This window comes from Bubalus kerabau, chromosome 8, assembly GCF_029407905.1.
Source record: "Bubalus kerabau isolate K-KA32 ecotype Philippines breed swamp buffalo chromosome 8, PCC_UOA_SB_1v2, whole genome shotgun sequence".
NCBI classification, from domain to species: Eukaryota; Metazoa; Chordata; class Mammalia; order Artiodactyla; family Bovidae; genus Bubalus; species Bubalus kerabau.
Genome location: NC_073631.1, coordinates 92,742,501 through 92,768,399, shown reverse-complemented (window position 1 = coordinate 92,768,399; position 25,899 = coordinate 92,742,501). Strand labels below are relative to the sequence as shown.

General features: G+C 36.3%; 1 long non-coding RNA gene across 4 annotated transcripts in view; it reads right to left on the bottom strand.

The window, feature by feature from the left end:
* The window catches only part of LOC129658624 (uncharacterized), a 90,117-nt gene that overhangs the window by 51,262 nt on the left and 12,956 nt on the right, over positions 1–25,899 (bottom strand). For all 4 annotated transcript variants that reach the window (XR_008717455.1, XR_008717454.1, XR_008717453.1 and 1 more), the window contains exon 2: positions 25,074–25,279. This is a non-coding gene — a long non-coding RNA (uncharacterized LOC129658624). The remainder of the gene's footprint in view (positions 1–25,073; positions 25,280–25,899) is intronic.

Here is a 25,899-nt window from a genome sequence, read left to right as displayed (position 1 = left end):
TTCCAATTTCTTTTTGACTTAATAAGTCATTGTCTATTCCTCTACCTTCTCACCTCAACATCCTCTTTTGTCTTTAACTAGAATTGGTATTTAACATAGTAGCTTGGTCCATTTTGGGGAGTTACTCTGTTTTCCTGGGTCTCCCCTATGTTTCTCCTATTAACCTGTCTTTTTCTTTCAGGGGGTTTCTGAGCCAAGAAACTAGAAAAAAAGAGGGAAATTACTTTTCCTCCCTTGCCAGATCACAGAGAAACTACTTGTTGCCTACATTCTAGCCATCCTGATGAAGCAGGGTACAGAATCAGAAGTAATGTTGCCACTGAAGAGTAAGTTTTCACAAAGCCATGCTCTGTATAAGTAAGAAATCTTCACAGCTCATTAGTTGATCTATTCCCCAGAACAGGCATAAACAATCTTTACTCTTTGCAAATGGAACAGCCAAAGGAATAATATACATGTTATGGCTTATCTCTACTCTGTTTAATTAACCAGAAGTCTAACTTTTTCATTCTGACTTATTATTTTAAAGAATTCTTCTGCTGATATTCCCTCTATTTTATATTTTTCTGGAATACATATTTTTGTATTTGTATATGCAAAATGATCTTTATTAATTCCAGCAAGTTCTCAAAAATGATCAGAAAATTGCAGAAGAAATAATGTAATCAGTGTTGACATTTAAATATATTTACTAGTGATAATTTTGTTTATATTTTCTGAAAATAAACTAATTATTATCTTCAATTTTGTATTCTACTTTGTGTTCCGCTTAACATTATTTTTTGTGAATTTTCCATATTCATGTAATTCAAAAACATATCATTAAATAGATGTACCGAAGTCTTTAGAGCCATGTTGGGAGGATGTTAAGCAGTTACTGCAATTTTCTTACCCAGTTCAAAGATGTGTTAACTGAAAACACTATAAATTAAGAGAGAGTGGAATTCTGCTTATACAATGTATTAGTCTAATGGCACACATTTGTTTCTATAGAAGAGTAAAGAAACCAGAGAAACTAAAATATCATATTGAAATGCTAGAGTTTACTGAACTAAAGCAAACTCAAGTGAATTCTTGGATCAGCTCCAGAATATTACTGAATGAATGAAACATGTCCCACTTAATACAATAGCAGTCAGTAAGAACTGTGGAAAATGAGAATATTCACCTTGTTTATAACCAATAAAATTTAACTTTTCAAGCAAAACAACATATTTCTGATAACCTGTCAGCAGGGTGTAACCTTCAGATATTGAATAAAGCTTTATCTATACTTGAGAAGAATTCCAGAATATCAGACTTCATTTTGTATAATTATGATCCTGTTCATAGACAAATAAAAAAGACTTTAAATCATTTAAACTTTTTGCAGTGTCTGTGACCTTCATTTTGATAAATTCTCTTGTATGGCAGCTTCTAACCATCAAGACTTATTTACTTAGACATCTGCTACATAACTGTTCATATACATTCATTAACCACCATGTACTAGAAACTTCTATGTAACCTCAAATGTTCTGTGTGCTTTTCTCCTAGCTGTGGAACCCTGTGAGACTTAGTTTCAACTTGCCCATCACTTGAGTGCTATGGGCTAGGACTATTCACTCCTAAACATGTCATTCACTTGGTTCGCACTATTCAAAGGTCATGCTATAAATCATTCTTCACCCAGAAAACACACCAAGACTTGGACAACTAGGCAAGAACTCTTTCAGAGGAATCTCTGTAGATTATTTGGAAAGTAGACCAACCATAAAGTCTCAATAACCAAAGGATGTAGGACTATGAGTGTGCCTATTAAAATGGCAAATGAAGTTCCAGAATATTGCAACCTGCTTAAGAATATGTTTTTATATTAGAATTTATTAGCATGAGTGTGTTTTCTAACTATGAGAAAACTTCATAAATGGTACTGCATAAAAATCATGAACTTTGCTATAAAATAGACTTTGATTAAAATCCAGTTCAACTGGTTAAATGACTTCAGAGACTCTCTGGAATCACGTATAAAATGAGGAAAAAGAATTCCTAGCAGAATGAATTATTTTAAGTATTTGAAATAGTTAACTGATCTAGTCAGAAATGGGACCCCTGCTCTGATACTGTGTTTTCATTCCAGGTCTATATAATAGGTATTCCATATGCCTCCAGATAATGACAGTGCTCTGGCAGGAAAGCTGAACCCGTAACTGTAATAGGTATCTACCCTTGAAAGGATAAACCACTGGTTTTTCAAGTACAGAAGGTGATTTTGGAGTTAACTTGCCACAAGTAGTTGGTTAGTCTCCCTCCAAAATAATATCATATTGGGGGATTCACGTTGGGTTCCATTACTATAAATTGTTTATTCAGAGGCAGAAGTAGCTTGATCACCATTAGTACACAAGACCATACTGTCAGACATGTACATGAACTCCATCAACTGCATCAACTGCAGGCACTGACCGTGGGAACAGTGATCTCCTTGAAGATGTCACCACTACATCCTAAAAAATGCTTATGGTGTATTTTTAGTTCATCTCTAAAATCAATTCATAAACATACAAATTATTGAGAATATGAGGATTTTCAAGAATACAAACAAAAGCCCTCAGGGATCTGTTAACCCTGTGTTTGAATATACATCTACTATGTTAATATATCCAAATGATCAACTTAGAAAAAGGATATAATTTTAAAAGCTATAAATATGACTATCAATGGGAAATTACAGTAACATTCAAAACCCCAAAAGAATGGGCACCACTGCTTCATGGAGTACTGAGGATGTAATTAGTAACATTAAAAGATATACTAAATTGTTATCTTCCTAAAATAGTGAGAACAGTCAGAGTAAGCAGAAAACAATGATAAATACATGTGAACATGTTTTGATCTGAAAACATGTTTTCAGATCCATGTTTCTTCAAAGAGAAAACTATTTCTTAGCAGGTTTATTGATGACTATTAAAAAACCATGCTGATAATCTTCCTGAAAGCATATTCATCTAGCTCCTCCTTTAAACCCACAAAGTGACCATAAGTCTAATCCAGAATCACCTCACAAACACAAGTACTTTTGCCAGCTACCTTTCATCTACAACTCACTTCCTTATATCTTATTCAAAATTATCTTCCAGCAAATTCTCTTTTCTAAACAAACTGATTTCATCAGGGGAAAAAAAAAAGTGGAAAGAAACGTGGATGATTGTTTTCAGCCTGATTTTTTTTTATTGTACCCATTCACTGCCTGACTGCTGTTAAACACAATTGTTTTTAAAACCACGCAATGTGGTCTTGAAGTACACAGTCATGATATATGATACTTACATATAATCAGTTGGAAGATTAACCTAACTTGCTATAGAAATAAACACTGCACATTTCTATATTATCGTTGCTTATTATATAGAGAACAGGTATACTTCAGAAATCTAACATTCTCACTTTATCTCCCTTTTATTTCACATGTCTACTTCAATGATGCATATGACTATATAACAACTTTTGCTGCTAGTCTGGTTTTCCAGTTCTTTCAATTTTTTGAGAACTGGATTAGAAATATATTACAGTTACAGTGTCTCTGTATACATGTAAGCTGATGTTTCAAAAAGTGAGACTATTTTATTTAATTTGTCTTTTTACTTTATGAAAATAAAGAACAAGTAAGTACTCTAATCAGCACATTTACGCTTTTAAATATTGCACTTAATTATATTCTTCTGCTTAACAAAAAAGAGACAATTGAAGGTAGTTAGAAGTGTTTTCCATAATGGGTTCCTATTATAAGATGAGCTAACCCTCTAAAGGGTATGCATTAACGTTTATGAGTTCAATACTGCAAGTCTATTAATTCTGCCTCAGGGAAGAATTCAGAGAACTATTTTAACAGCAAAATCTGAATTTTGCTAGAATGATGACAAACAATCATAAAAACACATCATTTAAAATGATATCTGCTCATATATGAATATATGAAATACCGAAAAGGGTATATTCAAGCTTATCCTTTTACTAATACAAAGGGTATAGAAATTAAAATTTGATGGTAAATCAGCTTCTCAGTGACCAATACACTGTGATGAGACAATCTTGAAGACTACTAAAATAATCATTTTGTCTAGTAAGTTTACTTGAACTACCCTTCATTTCATTTAGACAGCTGTTTTCACTGATGTTTTTACATGAGTTGGACAATCAGCTCAAATACTTATTCTGGATTAGACTTAACATGAATTAACTGGAAAATAAGCATAACTTGTTAAGTTTATCTAGCTGTCCTTTAGAAACAACTTTTCCATTTGAGAAGAGTCATTTATTCAAGAATGAAGGTTCATTGCGAAAGTGAAAACAGGAAGGGTTGTAGAATATAATTGTGTATTTTTTTAATATAAAATTTTAAAAAGATGAAATAAAAAATCCCATGGGTTTGGACATCTCTTCTATTTAAAAATTCTCATGTGATCACGATAAAAAAGGAATCCAAAACATTAAAAAACCTCAAAGAAACTCTGATTTCTGAAAGACAGACAAAAACTCAAAATCTTCCTTATTCCTAAAACATTAGTACTCAGATCACTTTCTGCATTGACAGTGCCAAGCCCCAGTAATATGACTGCTCAGTTTAGGTATCAAGCTGTGAACATAATCTTTCCTTAATTTCACTTAAATGCCCCACATAATACAACATTGAGTGATGGACAGACACATATCCCTCTGATCTCTTCCTAAACTTGTCAATCATGTGTTCTTTGTCCCAGTTTTGCCCAAAAGACTTTAATAATCAAATGGATTTCTGGTATCCCTTTTCTTGTATGCAACTGTATGTTTTATTACAACTAACTCAGGTAGGGTTTATAACTACTCAAAAAATTAAAATTTAAAAAAATTCCAAACTATAGGTACGATTAGTTAGAAGCCCTTTGCTTTGTTCACCTCTAAGCGCAAGGAATGGGAGAAGGCAATGGCAGCCCACTCCAGTACTCTTGCCTGGAAAATCCCATGGATGGAGAAGTCTGGTGGGCTACAGTCCATGGGGTCGCTAAGAGTCGGACACAACTGAGCGACTTCCCTTTCACTTTTCACTTTCATACATTGGAGAAGGAAATGGCAACCCACTCCAGTGTTCTTGCCTGGAGAATCCCAGGGATGGGGGAGCCTAGTGGGCTACTATCTATGGGGTCGCACAGAGTTGGACACTACTGAAGCGACTTAGCAGCAGCAGTAGCAGCAAGCACAAGGAATAAAATAAACAGTGAAATTAAAAGAATACTCTTGGTGGCTTCCCTGGTGGCTCAGTGGTAAAGAATCCACCTGGCAATGTAGAATACATGGGTTCAACTTCTGATCCCAGAAGATCCCATATGCCACAGAGCAACTAAGCTCATGTGCCACAGCTATAGAGCCTGTGCTCTAGATCCTGGAAGCTACAGCTACTGAGCCCATGTGCCGCAGCTACTGAAGCCCATGTGCCTACAGTCTGTGCTCCACAACAAGAGAAATCGCTGCAATGAGAAGCCTGTGCACTGCAACAAGAGGCTTGTCCCTGCTCTCTGCAACTAGAGAAAAGCTAGTGCAGCATGCCCGTGCACAAAGATCCAGAATAGCCAAATAATGAATACAATAAAATAATAATACTATTAATCATTAATTGGTTCCATATTCTTTCTTACTGCTATGTTACTAGTAAAAGCGAAGTCCCTCAGTCGGGTCTGACTCTTTGCAACCCCATGGACTGTAGCCCACCAGGCTCCTCCATCCATGGGATTTTCCAGGCAAGAGTACTGGAGTGGGTTGCCATTTCCAAGCACACACTTAATATATCTTTTAAAAATATCATGCTTAATTAACTTAGTTGGTCAAGTCACTCAAAAGTACTAAAAATCAAAATGCCTAATAAATGGTTAACAAAAGCTATATGCTCATCTTTAAAAAAAAAAAAACAAAAAAAAAAAACTCTTTATTGAGACATAATTAACATGCTATAAAGTTTACCCAGTTTTAAAGTTTACTTTGGCTATTCTGGATCATTTGCATTTCCATACAAATCTGATCATCAACTTATCAGTTACTGGAAGAAGTAGGTTAGAATTCTGGAAGGGAACGTGTTCAATCAGTAGATCAAATTAAGGTGAACTCCATCTTGATAAGGGGCTTCCCTGGTAGTTCAGCAAGTAAAGAATCTGCCTGCAATGTGGGAGACCTGGGCTCAATCCCTGGGTTGGGAAAATTCTCTGGAGAAAGGAAAGGCTACCCACTCCAGTATTCAGGCCTGGAGAATTCCGTGGACTGTATAGTCCATGAGGTTGGAAAGAGTCAGACATGACTGAATGGCTTTCACTGTCACTTTCTTTCCATTTTGATAATATTGTCTTCTGATCTATGAACATTGTATGGGTTTCTGTTTATTTAGAACTTTTTAAATTTCTTTGAACCACATTTGCATGTTGTCAGCTTCTACTTTTATTAAATTTATTCCTAGGTTTTTAAGAAAGTTTTTGCACATGGAATTATTTCCTTAATTTCATATTCATTGCCTCTTATAGAAATAAAGCTGATTTTTACATTGATCTTGTATTTTGCTGCTGCTGCTGCTGCTGCTGATGCTGCTGCTAAGTCGCTGCAGTCATGTCTGACTCCATGCGACCCAAGAGACAGCAGCTCACCAGGCTCCCCCATCCCTGGGATTCTCCAGGCAGGAACACTGGAGTGGGTTGCCATTTCCTTCTCCAATGCATGAAAGTGAAAAGTGAAATTGAAGTCGATCAGTTGTGTCCAACTCCTAGTGACCCCATGCACTGCAGCCTACCAGGGTCCTCTGTCCGTGGGATTTGCCAGGCAAGAGTACTTGCTTATTAGCCCATATATTATTTTTAACAGTATCTTGGCAGGGTGTGGATTGCTTAGGATTTTCTGTGTTCAAGATCATTTCATCTGTGAATACAATTTTACCCTTTCCTTTTCAATCTGGATGCTATTTCTTTTTTCTTAATTTTTTTTCCTAATTTTTCTGGCTAGAACCTCTAGTACAATGTCAAATAAAAATGGAGAGTGCAGACATTATTGTTTTGATCCTGATCTTAGGCAAAAGCACCCAATCTTTCTTTATAAATGGTAAGAATTATTCTTAAGGCAGGCAAAGAAGCTATACAGTTCTTTTGGCATGGGGGGATATATTTTAACATTGCAGGTAGTTTGTTAAATCTAACCTAGAAAGATCACTGCCCAAACAGACTTAATTGGGATCATTCTAAAAATCAGAAAGGCTTCCTAGGAAGAAAGTAGGATTTTTATATGAAATTTTCATTGTAAAGCATATAATAGTTTAAGTATTTTGGAGATTTTAGGCATATTAGCTATTTCTATTCAGTGAGTAAAAAGAGATTTTAAATATCAATATAATAAAAGTTCTATTACACAAGTGCCAGTCTATATCTGACTTCTACATTATCTGTCATCCCCAAAGAAACTATTTCTTATAGCATTGAATGCTAGAGTACAATGCAAACATTCTTTCATTCTGAGTGTGCACAACACGAGTACAGAAGAACATATGATGATTTCAGCTTTGCACTGTCTCTTTGAAAAAGACAGAATCAAGTTTACCTTACACAGTCTTACGTTTCGTTCTATCTATCCACATCTCCTCTATGAAACTTTCATTCCACCACAAGAATATGTTAAAAGCTAACAGTCATTAACTCATTGATCTTTATAGATCCTATTCTTGGAAATACAAATGATTCTCTGACTCAGATGCCAATAAACAAATACACGTGACATCTGGGTTTCCCCTCCCCTCAATACCAGATCCTAAAGTAGGGAAAACCACTAGACCATTCAGGTATGACCTAAATCAAATCCCTCACGATTATAGTGGAAGTGAGAAATAGAATTAACAGGCTAGATCTGATAGAGTGCCTAATGAACCATGGACAGAGGTTAGTGACATTGTACAGGAGACAGGGATCAAGATAATCTGCAGGAAAAGAAATGGAAAAAAGCAAAATGGTTGTCTGAGGAAGCCTACAAATAGCTGTGAAGAGAAGTGAAAAGAAAAGGAGAAAAGGTAAGATATACCCATTTGAATGCAGAGTTCCAAAAAATAGCAAGGAGAGATAAGAAAGCCTTCCTCAGTGATCAGCGCAAAGAAATAGAGGAAAACAATAGAATGGGAAAGATTAGAGATCTCTTCAATAAACTTTGAGATACCAAGGGAACATTTCATACAAAGATGGGCTCGATAAAGGACAGAAATGGTATGGACCTGACAGAATCAGAACATATTAAGAAGAGGTGGCAAGAATACACAGAAAAACTGTACAAAAAAGATCTTCAAGACCCAGATAATCACCATGGTGTGATCACTCACCTAGAGCCAGACTCCTGGAATGCGAAGTCAAATGGCCTTAGGAAGCATCACTATGAACAAAGCTAGTGGAGGTGATGGAATTCCAGTTGAGCTTTTCAAATCCTAAAAGATGAGGCTGTGAAAGTGCTGCACTCAATATGCCAGCAAATTTGGAAAACTCAGCAGTAGCCACATGACTGGAAAACGTCAGTTCTCATCTCAATCCCAAAGAAAGGCAATGCCAAAGAATGCTCAAACTACTGCACAATTGCACTTATCTCACACTAGTAAAGTAATGCTTAAAATTCTCCAAGCCAGGCTTCAGCAATACATGAACCATGAACTTCCAGATGTTCAAGCTGGTTTTAGCAAAGGCAGAGGAACCAGAGATCAAATTGCCAACATGTCCTCGATCATTGAAAAAGCAAGAGAGTTCCATAAAAACATCCACTTCTGCTTTATTAACTATGCCAAAGCTTTTGACTATGTGGATCACAACAAACTATGGAAAATTCTTAAAGAGATGGGAATACCAGACCACCAGACCTGCCTCTTGAGAAACCTGTATACAGGACAGGAAGCAACAGTTAGAACTGGACATGGAGCAACAGACTGGTTCCAAATAGCAAAAGGAGTATGTCAAGGCTGTATACTGTCACCCTGCTTATTTAACTTAAATGCAGAGTACATCATGAGAAATGCTGGACTGGATGAAGCACAAGCTAGAATCAAGATTGCCAGGAGAAGTATCAATGACCTGAGATATGCAGATGACACCACCCTTATGGCAGAAAGTGAAGAACGAAAAAGCCTCTTGACAAAAATGAAAGAGGAGAGTGAAAAAGCTGGCTTAAAACTCAACATTCATAAAACTAAGATCATGGAATCCGGTCTCATCACTTCATGGCAACTAGATGGGGAACCAGTGGAAACAGTGGCAGACTTTACTTTTTTGGGCTCCAAAATCACTGCAGATATTGACTGTAGCCATGAAATTAAAAGATGCTTGTTGCTTGGATGAAAAGCCAGGAACAACCTAGACAACGTATTCAATAGCAGAGACATTACTTTGCCAACAAAGGTCCATCTAGTCCAGGCTATGGTTTTTCCAGTAGTCATGTATGTATGTGAGAGTTGGACTATAAAGAAAGCTGAGCACCAAAGAATTGATGCTTTTGAACTGTGGTGTTGGAGAAGACTCTTGAGAGTCCCTTGGACTGCAAGGAGATCCAATCAGTCCATCCTAAAGAGATCAGTCCTGGGTGTTCATTGGAAAGACTGATGTTGAAACTGAAACTCCAATACTTTGGCCAACTTATGCAAATAGTTGACTCATTGGAAAAGACTCTGATGCTAGGAAAGATTGAAGGTGGAAAGAGAAGGGGTTGACAGAGGATGAGATGGTTAGATGGCCTCAATGACTCAATATGAGCTTGATATGAGTTTGAGTAAACTCCGGGAGTTGGTGATGGTCAGAGAGGCCTGGTGTGCTGCAGTCCATGGGGTCACAAAGAGTCGGACACAATTGAGTGACTGAACTGAACTGAACTGAACTGAACCGAAACTCAGTGGAGCTTACGTTAAGCTGTGCTTCTCTAACCCACTGCAATAGCCTTGAAGAAAGTCTTCTTTGCTTAACTTGGGAACAATTTTTGCTTTGACAGTGCTTTTTATAATTATTATTATAATCAGCTTTGTTAATTGACATTTATGTTTAAAACAAAAGATTTACTCAAGGAACTCTTATCTCAAATAATTTTTTAGAATGTTTTCTCAAGCTACATTTTCTCTAATTTTTCTTGGGTGCATGTGTCAAAAACATTAAAGAATGAATTCAGGGTATTAGATAAATAGAAACAGCTACAATGAATTAATGTGATAAACTAACTAATCTCCTTAAAACACAATTTTTAAATACAATTGTTGATCACAGAAGCAGCTGAATAATTTATAGATGAAAACGAAACAATCCAATCATTGCAAATAATTATCATCTTTGCCATAAATATACCAACTGCACTCCTATTCTCAGCATAATAAAAGGGACAGGAGATATCCAGTGATAATACTTTTCATCCTTGCCCCTGTTGACCATAGCCCACTGATCCCCTATGAAAAATATGTGTGTGTGCTCAGTCATGTCCAACTCTTTGTGCCCCATGGTCTTAAGCCCACCATGCTCCTCTGTCCATGGGATTTTCCAGGCAAGATTACTGGAGTAGTTTGCCATTCCCTTCTCCAGGGAATCTTCCCACCCCCAGAGACTGGACCTGTGTCTCCTGCATCTCCTGAATTGGCAGATGGATTTTTACCACTGAGCCACCTGGGAAGCCTCCTATGACAAATAGTATCCCTATATTCCATACAGGTAAGCTGGTGGACCTGGGTTTCTGAACTCAGGCATAGATTTCTAAAAACGAAATCACATTTTAAATGATCAAAGAAAATTTCTCTTTAAAAATATACTTTTAATGTGAAAAAAATCACCATTTGGTTTGTCTGTTAAAGTATATTTGTAAATAATTGGTTTTTAAAGGTGTACTAACCTGTGTTGAAGAACTTTACTAACCTACTTCAATTAGCCGAGCATTAATATCGACTTGAGGCAATAGTACACAGTGGTTAAAACCACTATAGTCCAGGGATTCTGGACTATAACTGACTAGTTTAATGTTCCAAGTCCACCCCTCACTAGTTGTGTGAGCTTGAGCAAATTATCTACACTCTTTGTACATTCAATGAATCACATGTACAATGAAGGTTCTTAGTATCTACTTACAGAGCTGTGAAGATTAAATGGTTATATGTAAACTTGACTTGAAAATGTCTGCAGTATACTAAATGCTATATAAATGCATGCAGTTTTTATAAGGAAAAATTTTGTTCATTGAAAAGAATTCTTTCTCACATTGTAATCTCAGTGTACCAAGTGGCCATTTAAAATGCTTACGTGAATTAGTTTATTTAGAGCAAACTAAATGCAGCTATTAACACAACTCCAAAAAGTATTCCAATCCTATAAAATGTACTTCCAAACATCTTGTATTTATTTTTAAGGCTTTTTAAGGAATAAATAACATTAAAATGCAGTATAAAGATTTTATTTTTGCCATTCTTATATTAGTTTAAGGTGACTAATCAATCATCCATCCATGTTTCAGTCAGGAAAAGCCTGATAACGCTCAGTAACAAAGAGTCCCCTTTTATTTCTTGTCTCCCAGTGCCTTCTGTGGACCTAGGCAGTAACTGCCTCCCATATAGCCATTTAGCAATGTTGATTGATAAAGAATTTGAACCTATAGCTTTTTGGTCAGGGGGAGGGGAGAATAAAGTATCATATCTTTATCATATCATATCATATCTCATATGAGTTTCTCAGAGGTACAGATCACTTCTGCTCTCAGCTGTATACCTGTGAGATTCATTTTGATATATGGCAAAACCAATATAATATTGTAAAGATAAATAAAATAAAATTAAAAAAAAAGAAAAAAAAAGTAAAGCATTGCTGTTTTAACCAAAAATAAATAAATAACATTATTTCTAAGGTTCTCACTGCAAAGAAGATGAGTAATAAGAAAAAGAATTGTTTATTGAGTGGCCATTATATCTCTACCTTAGTCTGTCCTCCAAATATTTCTTCACATGAAATACCTCCTTAAGGGAGATAGTACAAAGTTCCATCAGTGTATCCAGTTCAAAGGCTTATTTTGAGTGACATGCAGTAGTGTCTGTATCAGGTCAAGGCATGGCTTTGTTTGGTGTAGGTATCTCTGAACTAAAAATATAACTTAAGTCCCTTCTACATTCCAGTATAATGTAAAGTTTGTGTGAAATGACTGTAAAAATCACTACCCTTTTGAAGAAGGAAGAATGGGTGACATGCAGGAATGCAGTCTATTTGATTTATTAAGAAATTGAGAACATAATACTATGAGAGACAGTAAGTCTCACTAATTATTCTATTTGTTCCATTATATTTCTACACACACAGGGAGGTCTGCCACATATCTATCTGCAACCCCACTGGGAAGGTACTGTAAGGGACTCCATGTCTTTGACTATTATCAATGGAAGGAATAACTACCAAAGGATCATTAATACCAACTATGAATGTTCTTTGATCCACAGAACATTTGTAGTTGGTATCAATGGTCGATTGGTAGTGTCTGTCTTTATGCTTCCTGTCCATTTCTGAAGTGGACACTTGGGTACTATGCACTCTTGATGGCTGAGGAGATATTTCATTTCCTTAACCTAAAAGGTTTGCACGATTTAAAGTAATATTGAGCCTTAGACTTAAACATTTTGCTGTAAGATGCAATATCTCCCCAAAACTTAGCTTCTTATATATTTGATTCCACTTAGTTCATAGGTACAATCTTAGTCTTTCCAACATAAGTTTCAGATGCACTATAATTTTTGCTCCCTTGTCCCCATCCCTCTGTATGTGTTTAGAGGCAACATGATTTTCTAGACTCCAATCAGATTTTTGCCTCAAGTTATTTTTTTCAGTTTAAAGTATTTACTGTCTTCATATTCTTGGTCTGATTTTTTTCTCCCCTGAAGCAACTAAATCAGTTTAAAGATCTTGCTGGATTTTCATATTTTTACTTGTTGGGAGTCCAGAAACAGTGGACTTTCCTAATCCTGAGAGGCCCAGATTTTGTGTATTATATTTCTTCTCCTGCATTTTTGCTTAGAAACAAGCCAACTTTTATCTGAAATCATCACCTTCATGTAATATCTTGCCAACACAATCATCTAAAACTATTCAAAAGTCTAAATTTTTCAACCTCTCTTTCCCTAAAAGCCACACATTCATTTTTTTAATCACTGTGAATCCCACTGGTTGGTGATGTTTTCATTTTGTTTTATTTTGAGGTATATGATCCGCCTTCTTAAACCCTGCAGGTATGTAATTTACCAGATATTTTACTACTATAAAGATCACCAACTTTTTTTAAGTTTTGATATAAGTTCAATGCTATCCCATACATCAGGCTTTTGACACTCAAAAGTTCTACAACTTTGGTTCCATTAACAGTATTTGTCAGGATAGGCTTGGATGTTCTGCACTAGCAACTGCCCAGTGTACAACCGCCAGTGTTAGCGGCTTAGAGCAACAAAAGCTTATTTCCCTCATACAAAACTTGGCATCTCTCTAAGCAACTCTACAGTAAAACTGTGCACCAGTAACAGAAGTTCCATTATTTGAGTTATACCGTATGGAATTGTGGAGGACTCTCTTCACTTCTGTTCATAGCCCATTGACCATTACCACTGACAGTGCCCCTGCCTAATTTCAGGGGTGAGGCGATGTAAAGGAATAAATGCAATAGTTGATGAGCATACCGCCTCTGGTCAGTATTACTTTCTAGATTTCTCAATGAATTAAATAGATCACATAATGCAATCTCTGTCTGTTGCTGATATCCTTTGGTTAAAGCTCTTTGTTGTGTGGAAAGAAATCTCCAACAACTGAACATGTGAGCTTAGTATAATAAGCATATTATTTACTGCCATTGAAATTATATTAGGAAAATAAGTTGAAATCTAGGGCTGTTGTATTCAGTAAAATTGAGAGAAAGAATTTGCATAAAAATTTAAATACTGTATAGATTAGTATATTAACACATATATATGGAATTTAGAAAGATGGTAACGATGACCTTATATGCGAGACAGCAAAAGAGACACAGATGTAAAGAGCAGAATTTTGGACTCTGTGGGAGAAGGTGAGGGTGGGATGATTTGAGAAAATAGCATTGAAACATGTATATTATCATATGTGAAATAGATTGCCAGTCCAGGTTCGATGCATGAGACAGGGTGCTCAGGGCTGGTACACTGGGATGACCTTGAGGGATGGGATGGGGAGGGAGGTGAGAGGAGGGTTCAGGATGGGGAACACATATATACCCATGGCTGATTCATGTGAATGTATGGCAAAAAAACACCACAATATTGTAAACTAATTAGCCTCCAATTAAAATAAATAAATTTTTTAAATGAATTTAAATATCATATAGATTAATATTATATAACCCTCAAGCTTAAAATCTATCTTGTGTATAAGAGTCTTAACAGAAAATGATCAAAAGATAATTAACATGAACACTAAGAAGCACTATTAAGAAAATACATAAACAAAATTCAAAAACTAGTTTTATTTTGAAAGTCAAAAGTATTTAGGATAAGTAAGACTCTGTGAGTCAAAAAGTGATAAGATAATAAAGCGCTGACTTAGCCTAAGACAGATTGTACAAATGCAGTGTGCAAAAAAAAAAAATTATAATATAATCTTAGATATTAAAATATTTCAATTTACTCTTTTTCCTTAATGACAATAAATAAATCTACATGCAATTTAAGTATGCACATATTTTCAGAGAAACATATTTTTAAAGTTTATGACATTAAAAATGTCATTCAGCTATCAATAAATTGGTTAGCAAATTTCTCTCATTTGAAGGCCATCTTATAAAATAGTTTGCAACTAGAAATGTTGTGTATATCAGAGTCTATCTGAAAGGTGCTTTAGTTCTCATAAAAGATGAAAAATAGATTTATCAGAAATTTTACTCTGCAATAAGCCTTAACATATCACACAAGTCCATCTGAACAAAAGGAAAAGCCTTTAATATTAAAATATTTTTAAGCTATGTCATCTGGTCCATTAGACACTAGTTTGATAATGCACTTCTCCATTTGCAGTTAACTGTTGTTTTTTTTTTTAAAACACATTTACACTCATTAACAGTACAGATTTGAATAACAGGAAATGAGACTTTTAAAGATACTATTTTAAATATTTGCTGCTCAATATTTTCCTAGCAATTTGAACACTGGGAACAATCATCATTTAAAGGTAAACATTAAAGTGAGTCTGCAAAATTAATTGAGCATTATCCCTTATTGCACATACTGTAATTGCTTCTTATAATGAAACTGAACATTATTTTGGTCATTAGAATGGAAGTTTTGAATGCTACTAGGATTCTTTATAGGAAAAGTAAGGCATTTCCCATTGAAATATACCACAGAAAAATATATAGAAAAAAATAAATTTAGAATTTGATTGTAGAATAAAACCATGTTTTAAAAAAATGCATCATGCAAGCACAAGATAAATTATCTGACCACAGTTAACTTGTGAAGCAGAATAGCAAATGGACATACCACCCGGGGCTCATTACTAGCTTTGCTTTTAGCTCTGAGAAGTGGTTCCAAGAGCAGAGTTTTCCATTAAATCCAGTGTCAGACAATTCAATCTTAGGAGGCTTGGGACAAGGGAGGGAGCAGGTGCCTCGGGGACAGGAGGGAATACAGAGTTCTGATCCACATTTTATTCCTCACTAGATGTTTAATGCTGGACCAGGAAATATGCCAACTTATGATCCTACTGGGCAGAAACTTCAGCCAGCTCTTCTTGGAATTCCACATCTAATGAGTGCCAGGGCTCATTAAAGGTTCATTACTAGTCGCAGTCTCCCAGTTCTTTGGGTTTCTATTCAGTAGAACAGTTGAAATACTGCACTATGTTTAAAAAAAACTGAACTACACTTCCACATGTTTGCTTCATTAGCTTAGTTCCCTCAAAGGCAGAGCCATAGACAAAGACTTGCAAGGCAATTAAAGTGATCTCAGGAAATTGGGGGCAAGGAGAGTTTAACAGGAAAACAAGGAAAGCAAATTAAAAGATGCATTATTTCATTACCGATCAAGCTGGAATGACAGTTTTTGATCTTGCAGGACATTCTGAAAAGGTTTATGAAATGCATATTGGAACTTGAAGCCCAGACGACAATTGAGGAGTGTTTATCCATTAACTTCTGCCCCCATAGATATTGACTCTCCAACTCCAGCTGTCCAACCATGAGCATCCATAAGATACTTTCTATAATTTCAAGCTGTGTCCTCAAAAATGCATGGAATATGAAGCTAGAGGAAGCCTTCGTTCAAAGTGAAACATGATCAAATTGCCCCTGTATGAGGCTGAGAAACATCTGCAAGGAACTGGGCTCTACTAACACTGGCTGCTGTAAGAGATGCATCTAAGAGGATGTGGAGTGATGCACAAGAGGGTCTCACACATTGGTTTAATTAAACGCCAGACCAGAATTAAAGTACTGGGAATATGAATGAGAGGGAAAGGGGAAGAGAGAGTTTCCAGGACTGTTTCCTAAACACACTAAACTATTTGACCACCACCTCTTAATTTCTTTTCCCTTCATACATGGTAAGCAGTGCCTCAGAGGACTGGCTTGGAAGGAAACGTACATAATACTATTAAAAAGTCAGTATAGTCAAAGATAGTATCTTAATATGATGACCTTCAAATGAAAGTTGAAGAGCTACAAAGAAAGAATCAATATTAAACAACATTATTACTGAGTGAATTATTCTGAGTAAATTTGGTATTCTGGCTAAGAAACAATGAAAAACAGATGCTGTGAAATACCTGGGGGTGGTAATTCTCCCCCATGATGTAGTAGGAAGAGCTCTGAACTTGAGCTAAGAAGCTGTGGGCCTGAATTTGGGGCCTGAAACCCTTTTATTGTATAAATTTGGAAGTCTCTTAACATCTTTGAGTCTTTGTGTGCAAAGCTGAGCTAGCGCTCACAAATGTAACTGGTTAGGTACAGGGTCAAACAAGATGATGTGCTGGAAGATGCTGTTTTCCTGGGCCGTTGTTTATCTTGGTCATTATGAGTTTTCTGGTTCAGAAATTTCAGAGGCCATCCTAGACTGGTCCCCATATTAAGACTAGTTCTAGCTAAGGAAGCCCAATCCAGTCATTCTCCATCCCTGCCAACTCTGAAGAGCCTATCAACAATTTTGGTAATCTTGTCTACACACATAAAATTCTGAATCCTAGTTAGTCTTTCCCAACCTACATTCAAAACAACTTAGTCTTTTGATTCTGTAACTGTGCCTCTCAACATTAATTGTTATTTAGTTCAGTCGCTCAGTTGTGTCTGACTCTTTGTGACCTCACAGACTGCAGCACGCCAGGCTTTCCTGTCCATCACCAACTCCTGGAGCTTACTCAAACCTCTGGTTATTAGCATATACATTTTGATGGTTATCCCTGAATATTCTTATTTTCCTAAAGTTGAAACTTCCAATGTTCGGATTTTGTTCCAGCATTTTAAAAGAACCATGCCATCATTTTTACTTTGTTGCTCTCTTTAGATTTTGACTGAAATAATCCTCTCAACATACTAAGAACAAAAAAGTCATATTTTTAATCAATACCTGACCTAGTACTGGCTATGATATAATTTATTTATCTTTCAGTTCTTGAATTATTAAACTAAGGCAACTATTTGGATTACAAACAAAACAAAACATTTCAACATGCTATGTGTTGTTCAGTTGCTCAGTCATGTCCAACTCTTTGCAACCCCATGGACTGCAGCACATCAGGCTTCCCTGTCCTTCATTATCGCCTGGAGTTTACTCAAACTCATGTCCATTGAGTCAGTGATGTCATCCAATTATCTCATTTTCTGTTGCCCCTTCTCCTCCTGCCTTCAATCTTTCGCATCAGGCTTTTTCCAATGAGTAGGTGCTTCACATCGGGTGGCCAAAGTATTGGAGCTTCAGCTTCAGCATCAGTCCTTCCAATGAATATTCAGGACTGATTTCCTTTAGGATTGACTGGTTGGATCTCCTTGCAGTCCAAGGGAATCTCAAGAGTCTTCTTCAGCGCCACAGTTTGAAAGCATAAATTATTTGGCACTCAGCCTTCTTTATGGTCCATCTCTCACATCCGTTTGTGATTACTGGAAAAACCATAGCTTAAACCTACGTTTAACATAGGTTAAACAGCTTTAACCAGAGACTAAAACAGTCCTTCACCAAAAATTTACAAAGGCAGAAGAACAGAAATCTTCAGAACCACCAAGAAATATATTTCATAAATAAACTGTAATTTAAAATATTGAGATGCTAGAGGTGATTATAAAAGCAAAAGGGACATCTAATAGGAGAATTATTAGAGTGGAAAACTCTTAAATAGATGGGAATACCAGACCACCTGACCTGCCTCCTGAGAAATCTGTATGCAGGTCAAAAAACAACAGTTAGAACTGGACATGGAACAACAGACTGGTTCCAAACAGGGAAGGAGTACGTCAAAGCTGTATATTGTCACCCTGCTTATTTAACTTATATGCCAAGTATATCATGCAAAATGAAAGGCTGGATGAAGCAAAAGCTGGAATCAAGATTGCCAGGAGAAATATCAGTAACCTCAGATATGCAGATGATACCACACTTATGGCAGAAAGTGAAGAAGAACTAAAGAGCCTCTCTATGAAAGTGAAAGAGGAGAGTGAAAAAGTTGTCTTAAAACTGAACATTCAGAAAACTAAGATCATGGCATCTGGTCCCATCACTTCATGGCAAACAAATGGGGAAACAATGGAAACAGTGAAAGACTTTATTTTGGGGGGTTCTAAAATCACTGCAGATGGTGACTGCAGCCATGAAATTAAAAGATGTTTGCTCCTTGGAATTAAAGTTATGACCAACCTAGACAGCATATAAAAAGCAGAGACATTACTTTACCAACAAAGGTCCATCTAGTCAAAGCTATGGTTTTTCCAGTAGTCATGTATGGATGTGAGAGTTGGACTATAAAGAAAGCTTAGTGCCAAAGAATTGACGTTTTTGAACTATGGTGTTGGGGAAGACTCTTAAGAGTCCCTTGAACTGCAAGGAGATCTAACCAGTCAATCTTAAAGGAAATCAGTCCTGAATATTCATTGGAAGGATCGATGCTGAAGCTGAAACCCCACCTGAGTTTGGCCACCTGATGCAAATAACTGACTCATTTGAAAAGCTCCTGATGCTGGGAGGGATTGGGGCAGGAGGAGAAGGGGATGACAGAGGATGAGATGGTTGGATGGCATCACCAACTCAATGGACATGAGTCTGAGTAAACTCCAGGAGGTGGTGATGGACAGGGAGGCCTGGCATGCTGCCATGGGGTCGCAAAGAGTCAGACATGACTGAGAGACTGAACTGAACTGAATGGCTCAAGATAAAAATATAAACTTAAAATTGACTTTATACTAAAAGTATAAACTAACAGGCTGGAATGGAAAGCATAAAGTTCCAGATGTTTTTAAGTTAAGTAACTATTTTAATTGCATTCAAATATACTGCATATCCATCAAACTTTATTATATTTTCTATGGCACTAAGATATAGGTAGTTACATGTCCTGACTCCATGCAGAGAAGAGGACGGTCTCTGCTCCCTTATTCCTATCTCCTTCCTCACTCTTCTGAAAGAGGTGATAGTGCTAATTGATTATAGAATATTAATCAGGCCAGTTTACAACGGAAGCCATTAATTATTTAAAGGGAAAGTGCATATGCTCTGCCTCAATTACCACTCCTATCAATATAAGGCCAGTGGTCAAGGCAGGACATGTCACCATCAGGCCCTGTTATCATGCTTAGCCCTCTTTCTCACCATATATATGACTAGCCAGAGGGTAGAAAGACTCATCAAACGGACTTGATCTCAGAGGCAAAAAGATGCATATCTTCCCAAGTTTTAGCAGAACAATGTGTTGAGGAATATTTGGCACTAATCCTCAAACAAAATACTTTCATCTTGTACCATTTTGCTATTGCTTCTTGCCTTTGTCATAGAAATGTTTATTTTTGCTCATACCTTCTCTCTTGACAAGTTACAAATTATTTTTTAAAGTTGCAAGAATATTATACATTTGTATTCTCTGCACTTAACATTCATCAGTTGTTAACATTTTATCTCATTTGTTTTTACTCCTTTCTCTGATACTTTTGTCTCTATTTTTGTCTCTAGACAGATGCATGGATGGATGGATACACATACACACACAGACACATTTTTCCTGAGTTATTTCAGAGTTAAGTGCTAACATCACAATACCTACCCTAAATAATTATTTATCTCATGAGTTAAAGGCTATTCTATGAGAGTAGCAAGAGATGAATGCAATATTACATATTTAAAGGTAAAAGTAAATCTCTTCAGAGGTCATTATATCCATTATATCTTTTATTTTGTCTATTAGAAAAATTGAGCCACAGAAAGGTGATTTGATTTGCTTAAAGTAACACCAGCAGTTTGTGCCAGCATGAGATCTTTTGATTCCTGAATCAGTGCTCTGATAACTTCACCTGATTATCACGATGTAACAGATTGGAAATAATATCAATTAACTCTGTATATCAACAAACTGAAATATAGTACTGATTAAAATACTGTGACATGGAGTTACCTTCTTAATGATAAATTCTTATTCAACTAGCTAGGTAAATCATACCAGATAATTAACTGCTTTCTACAATAAGAACATGACTCTAGAATTCAGATATATTAAAAAATATTCCAATCATGAAATCACATTGATTCTATTCTCTTCCCATGAATGATTTTTCTTTAGAAATTTATAAGGTATGGTAAATGTCTTCAACTAGCACCAAAATTTCTTTTTTTTTTAATTTTATTTTATTTTTAAACTTTACAAAATTGTATTAGTTTTGCCAAATATCAAAATGAATCCACCACAGGTATACATGTGTTCCCCATCCTGAACCCTCCTCCCTCCTCCCTCCCCATACCATCCCTCTGGGTCGTCCCAGTGCACCAGCCCCAAGCATCCAGTATAGTGCATCGAACCTGGACTGGTGACTCGTTTCATACATGATATTTTACATGTTTCAATGCCATTCTCCCAAATCTTCCCACCCTCTCCCTCTCCCACAGAGTCCATAAGACTGTTCTATACATCAGTGTCTCTTTTGCTGTCTCGTATACAGGGTTATTGTTACCATCTTTCTAAATTCCATATATATGCGTTAGTATACTGTATTGGTGTTTTTCTTTCTGGCTTACTTCACTCTGTATAATAGGCTCCAGTTTCATCCACCTCATTAGAACTGATTCAAATGTATTCTTTTTAATGGCTGAGTAATACTCCATTGTGTATATGTACCATTGCTTTCTTATCCATTCATCTGCTGATGGACATCTAGGTTGCTTCCATGTCCTGGCTATTATAAACAGTGCTGCGATGAACATTGGGGTACACGTGTCTCTTTCCCTTCTGGTTTCCTCAGTGTGTATGCCCAGCAGTGGGATTGCTGGATCATAAGGCAGTTCTATTTCCAGTTTTTTAAGGAATCTCCACACTGTTCTCCATAGTGGCTGTACTAGTTTGCATTCCCACCAACAGTGTAAGAGGGTTCCCTTTTCTCCACACCCTCTCCAGCATTTATTACTTGTAGACTTTTGGATCGCAGCCAAAATTTCTTAAAAAGGAGAAAGGTCATTAAAATCCAGAGACCCACTGCTCTTCTGTTTTCTATCTTCTCTACAGGTTGAATATCTTCCTAAAAAGTTTGCTAAGAGGGGAGAAGATGTATTTAGCATTTTAATACTTAGATACAATAAAGATTAGAAATATTTTTGGTTTTCATTGAGTCACTATTTAATGAAGATAATATGGAGATGTATATAGAAGCCAAGGGAGATATGAAATTTATAATCGTGATTCACTAAACTAGCTTCCCAAATTCCAATATTCACAAGAAATTTAGATAATTTTTTTTTCAAAAATTACTTCTCATTCAAGTCATACTGGGTGTGTCTGATTTTCTATGCATAGGTATGAAGTACTTCAAAGAGATTTAAGTAAAAATCATCCTTAAATGTCTCAAGAAGGACTCACCACTATGATCTCCCTCACACATACAAGTCACTCTATATAGAAAAAGGATGTGATCTGGGATGCCAGAATTATTAGTTACAATAAAATTGAACAGATTATGCTGCCCAGGCAAAGGACAAAATAAGTGAATGACGGTAGCAAACAAGTGAATGATGGTGCATATATCTGCCTTCAACTCTGGGCATAGATCCATATTTAGAGGGAAAGGGACTGGTTGGAAAAGTACTAGTGTGGAATAAGAAAATATACATTTCTCTTTGCCCAAAGGTTTTCTCAGTATTACATATTTTAAAAATAACTAAGACAGATTAACAGAGCATAAAATGGAAAACAAATTTAACTGTTCAATCACTTTTATGGAGGATAATGGTTACTAACTTTCTGGAATTTATTACTCATCTAGTTACCAAGTGTCCCGGTTCCCCAACTTCATCCTAAAAGCATACCCTACCTCATTCTGGGAATGGCATCCTCCACTTATATTAATCCTCTAATATTTACTTTAATAGTCATATATTGTGTATATCTGTAAAAGGAATTTTTCAAAGCTCTATTGGTGATTATTTAGTGTGATTATTTAAATTTGTGCTTTCACATTAAAAAGTGAAGAAGGTTCATCCTCTGTTCTGAGATTCTTTTCCTCTATAGATCATTTTGCCTCTAAATAAATAAAGGCAGATTACTTATTGATGTTCAGAATATTACCATTTAGGATGGAGGTATATTTTGACTCCAAATGTTCAGTAATTAACACAAAAGCTGCCATAGACAAAAAGAGTAAAATAATGGGGCATGACTGTAATCCAATAAAACTTATTTGTGGGCAAAAAAACAAAAAAATTTACAGTGCTCAGCAGGATTCAATAAAAGGAAATACCTGATTTACTGAAATTGGTCTGTAAGGATAATAGTAGAGCTAACAGGATTACCAATTATTTTCTTTTGCCTAGACTTACCTTCTTCCCTTCCTTCTACTTGCTGAGCCTTGTCTTGCCTTTCTTGCAAAAAAGAAAAACAGTACTCACTTTTTCATAGTTAGTAGAAAGGATTATAGCAAAAAACAGCAAAAACAAAGACAACAAAAACAAGCAAACAAAAAAGGATAACATGTCTGCACTCATCGAATTTACATCCTCTTGAGGGATATAGACAATAAAGCAAGTAAATAAATATGGATATGTTGTATGCGTTATTAAAATTCTATGAAAGAAACAAAGTGAATGAGGTGATAGAGAATTTGAACCAATAATACTTGAGATGTCTGAAGGATACCAATGAGTTGCTCCAGAAAGCTGGAAGCAGAGCAGTGCAGGCAGAAGGAGCAGGAAGGACCTGAGAATGGAAAGGGCTCTTGTATTCCACCAACACAAGCACCAGTGTTCCCAAAGCATAGTGAATAAGAGGGAAAGTGGTAGAGAAAGCTGACTATGAAGAGATCAGGCAGGCTTTGGAAAGTCCATGGTAAATATTTCTGGCTTTGATATAATGACAAGCCCTTAAAATATTTCAACAAGAGAAGTTACATGACAGGTTGGCTGCTGTGTGGAGAATGGAAACTAAAGTAAAAAGGAAGATGAGTGCAGAAGCTACTGAAGTAACTAGAAAACAACAGTGGTCTAGGTAGGAAAAGAAAGCCAAAGATGAGCCTTCCTAGCCAATGTGAGAGCTGTAGAGACAGAGAGAGACCAAGAAGAATCTGCTTTCCATCACTGGCAAGAGTAAGGGCTATTGTATGGTAATAATAAGGAATCTTTAATTAACATCTCTCTGTAAAAAACAGTATACACACAGATACACACAAATATATTCACTGTAAATTTCTCTGACATAAAGAATGTTCGGCAAATATTTACAAATTTTATTATAAATTCTAGAGAGCCAAGAGATTCTAATAGAGTTCTTTGATTTTTCTAAGGAAATCTGACACCATAACCAATCCATGATTGCAACTGTTGAAAGAGCATATTTCCGACATGAATGGTGACTGATATTTCCACTTATGTGACCAATTAAAATGAAAGTGAAACAACACAAACTTCACCCATTCATTAATGACATGAGCCACTTTGGTGAATCAGCTTACTAGTTTTTAAGTAATGAAAGAATAGTTGTGCACTTTTTCTGTGGAATTCCCTAAAAGCTACAACTATAACACAATTTCTATTTTGTCTCCATTATTAACATTTTCTTCATCAATTTAAGTCTAGACAATCAAAAAATGATAAAATCTATGGCAGATTGTAGTGTTTGCTAATTGTTGTGGTATAAATACTCTACACATGGACATCACCCGGTGGTCAATACCAAAATGAGACTGATTATATTCTTTGCAGAAAAAAATGGAGAAGCTTTATATAGTAAGCAAAACTAAGACCAGGAGCTAACTGTGGTTCTGATCATGAACTCCTTATTGCCAAATTCAGGCTTAAATTGAAGAAAGTAGGCAAAACCACTAGACGATTTAGGTATGACCTAAATCAAATCCCTTACGATTATATAGTGGAAGTGAGAAATAGATTCAAGGGATTAGATCTGATAGACAGAGTGCCTGAAGAACTATGGACTGACATTCATGACATTGTACAGGAGGCAGGGATCAAGACCATCCCCAAGGAAAAGAAATGCAAAGAGGCAAAATGGTTGCCTGAGGAGGCTTTACAAATAGCTGTGAAAAGAAGAGAAGTGAAAGGCAAAGGAGAAAAGGAAAGATATACCCATTTGAATGCAGAGTTCCAAAGAATAGCAAGGAGAGATAAGAAAGCCTTCCTCAGTGATCAATGCAAAGAAATAGAGGAAAACAACAGAATGGGAATGACTAGAGATCAATCCAAGAAAATTAGAGATACCAAGGGAACATTTCATGCAAAGATGGGCTCAATAAAGGACAGAAATGGTATGGACCTAAGAGAAGCAGAGAATACTAAAAAGAGGTGGAAAGAACACACAGAAAAACTATACAAAGAAGATCTTCATGACCCAGATAATCACCATGGTATGATCACTCACCTAGAGCCAGACATCCTGGAATGCGAAGTCAAGTGGGTCTAGGAAGCATCACTACCAACAAAGCTAGTGGAGGTGACAGAATTCCACTTGAGCTATTTCAAATCCTAAAAGATGATGCTGTGAAAGTGCTGCATTCAATACGCCAGCAAATTTGGAAAACTCAGCAGTGGCCACAGGACTGGAAAAGGTCAGTTTTCATCCCAATCCTAAGAAAGGCAATGCCAAAGAATGATCAAACTACTGCACAATGGCACTCATCTCACACACTAGCAAAGAAATGCTCAAAATTATCCAAGCCAGGCTTCAACAGCACGTGAACTGTGAACTTCCAGATGTTCAAGCTGGATTTAGAAAAGGCAGAGGAACCAGAGATCAAATTGCCAGCATCCGTTGGATCATCAAAAAACCAAGAGAGTTCCAGAAAAACATCTACTTCTTCTGCTTTGTTGACTATGCCAAAGCCTTTGACTGTGTGGATCACAACAAACTGGGAAATTCTGAAAGAGATGGGAATATCAGACCACCTGACCTGCCTATTGAGAAATCTGTATACAGATCAGGAAGCAACAGTTAGAACTGGACATGGAACAAAAGACTGATTCCAAACAGGGAAAGAAGTACCTCAAGACTATATATTGTCACTGTGCTTATTTAACTTGTATGCAGAGTACTTCATGAGAAACGCTGGGCTGAATAAATGAAGAAGAACTAAAGAGCCTCTTGATGAAAGTGAAAGGGGAGAATTAAAAAGTTGTCTTAAAACTCAACATTCAGGAAACTAAGATCATGGCATCTGGTCCCATCACTTCGGGCAAATAGATGGGGA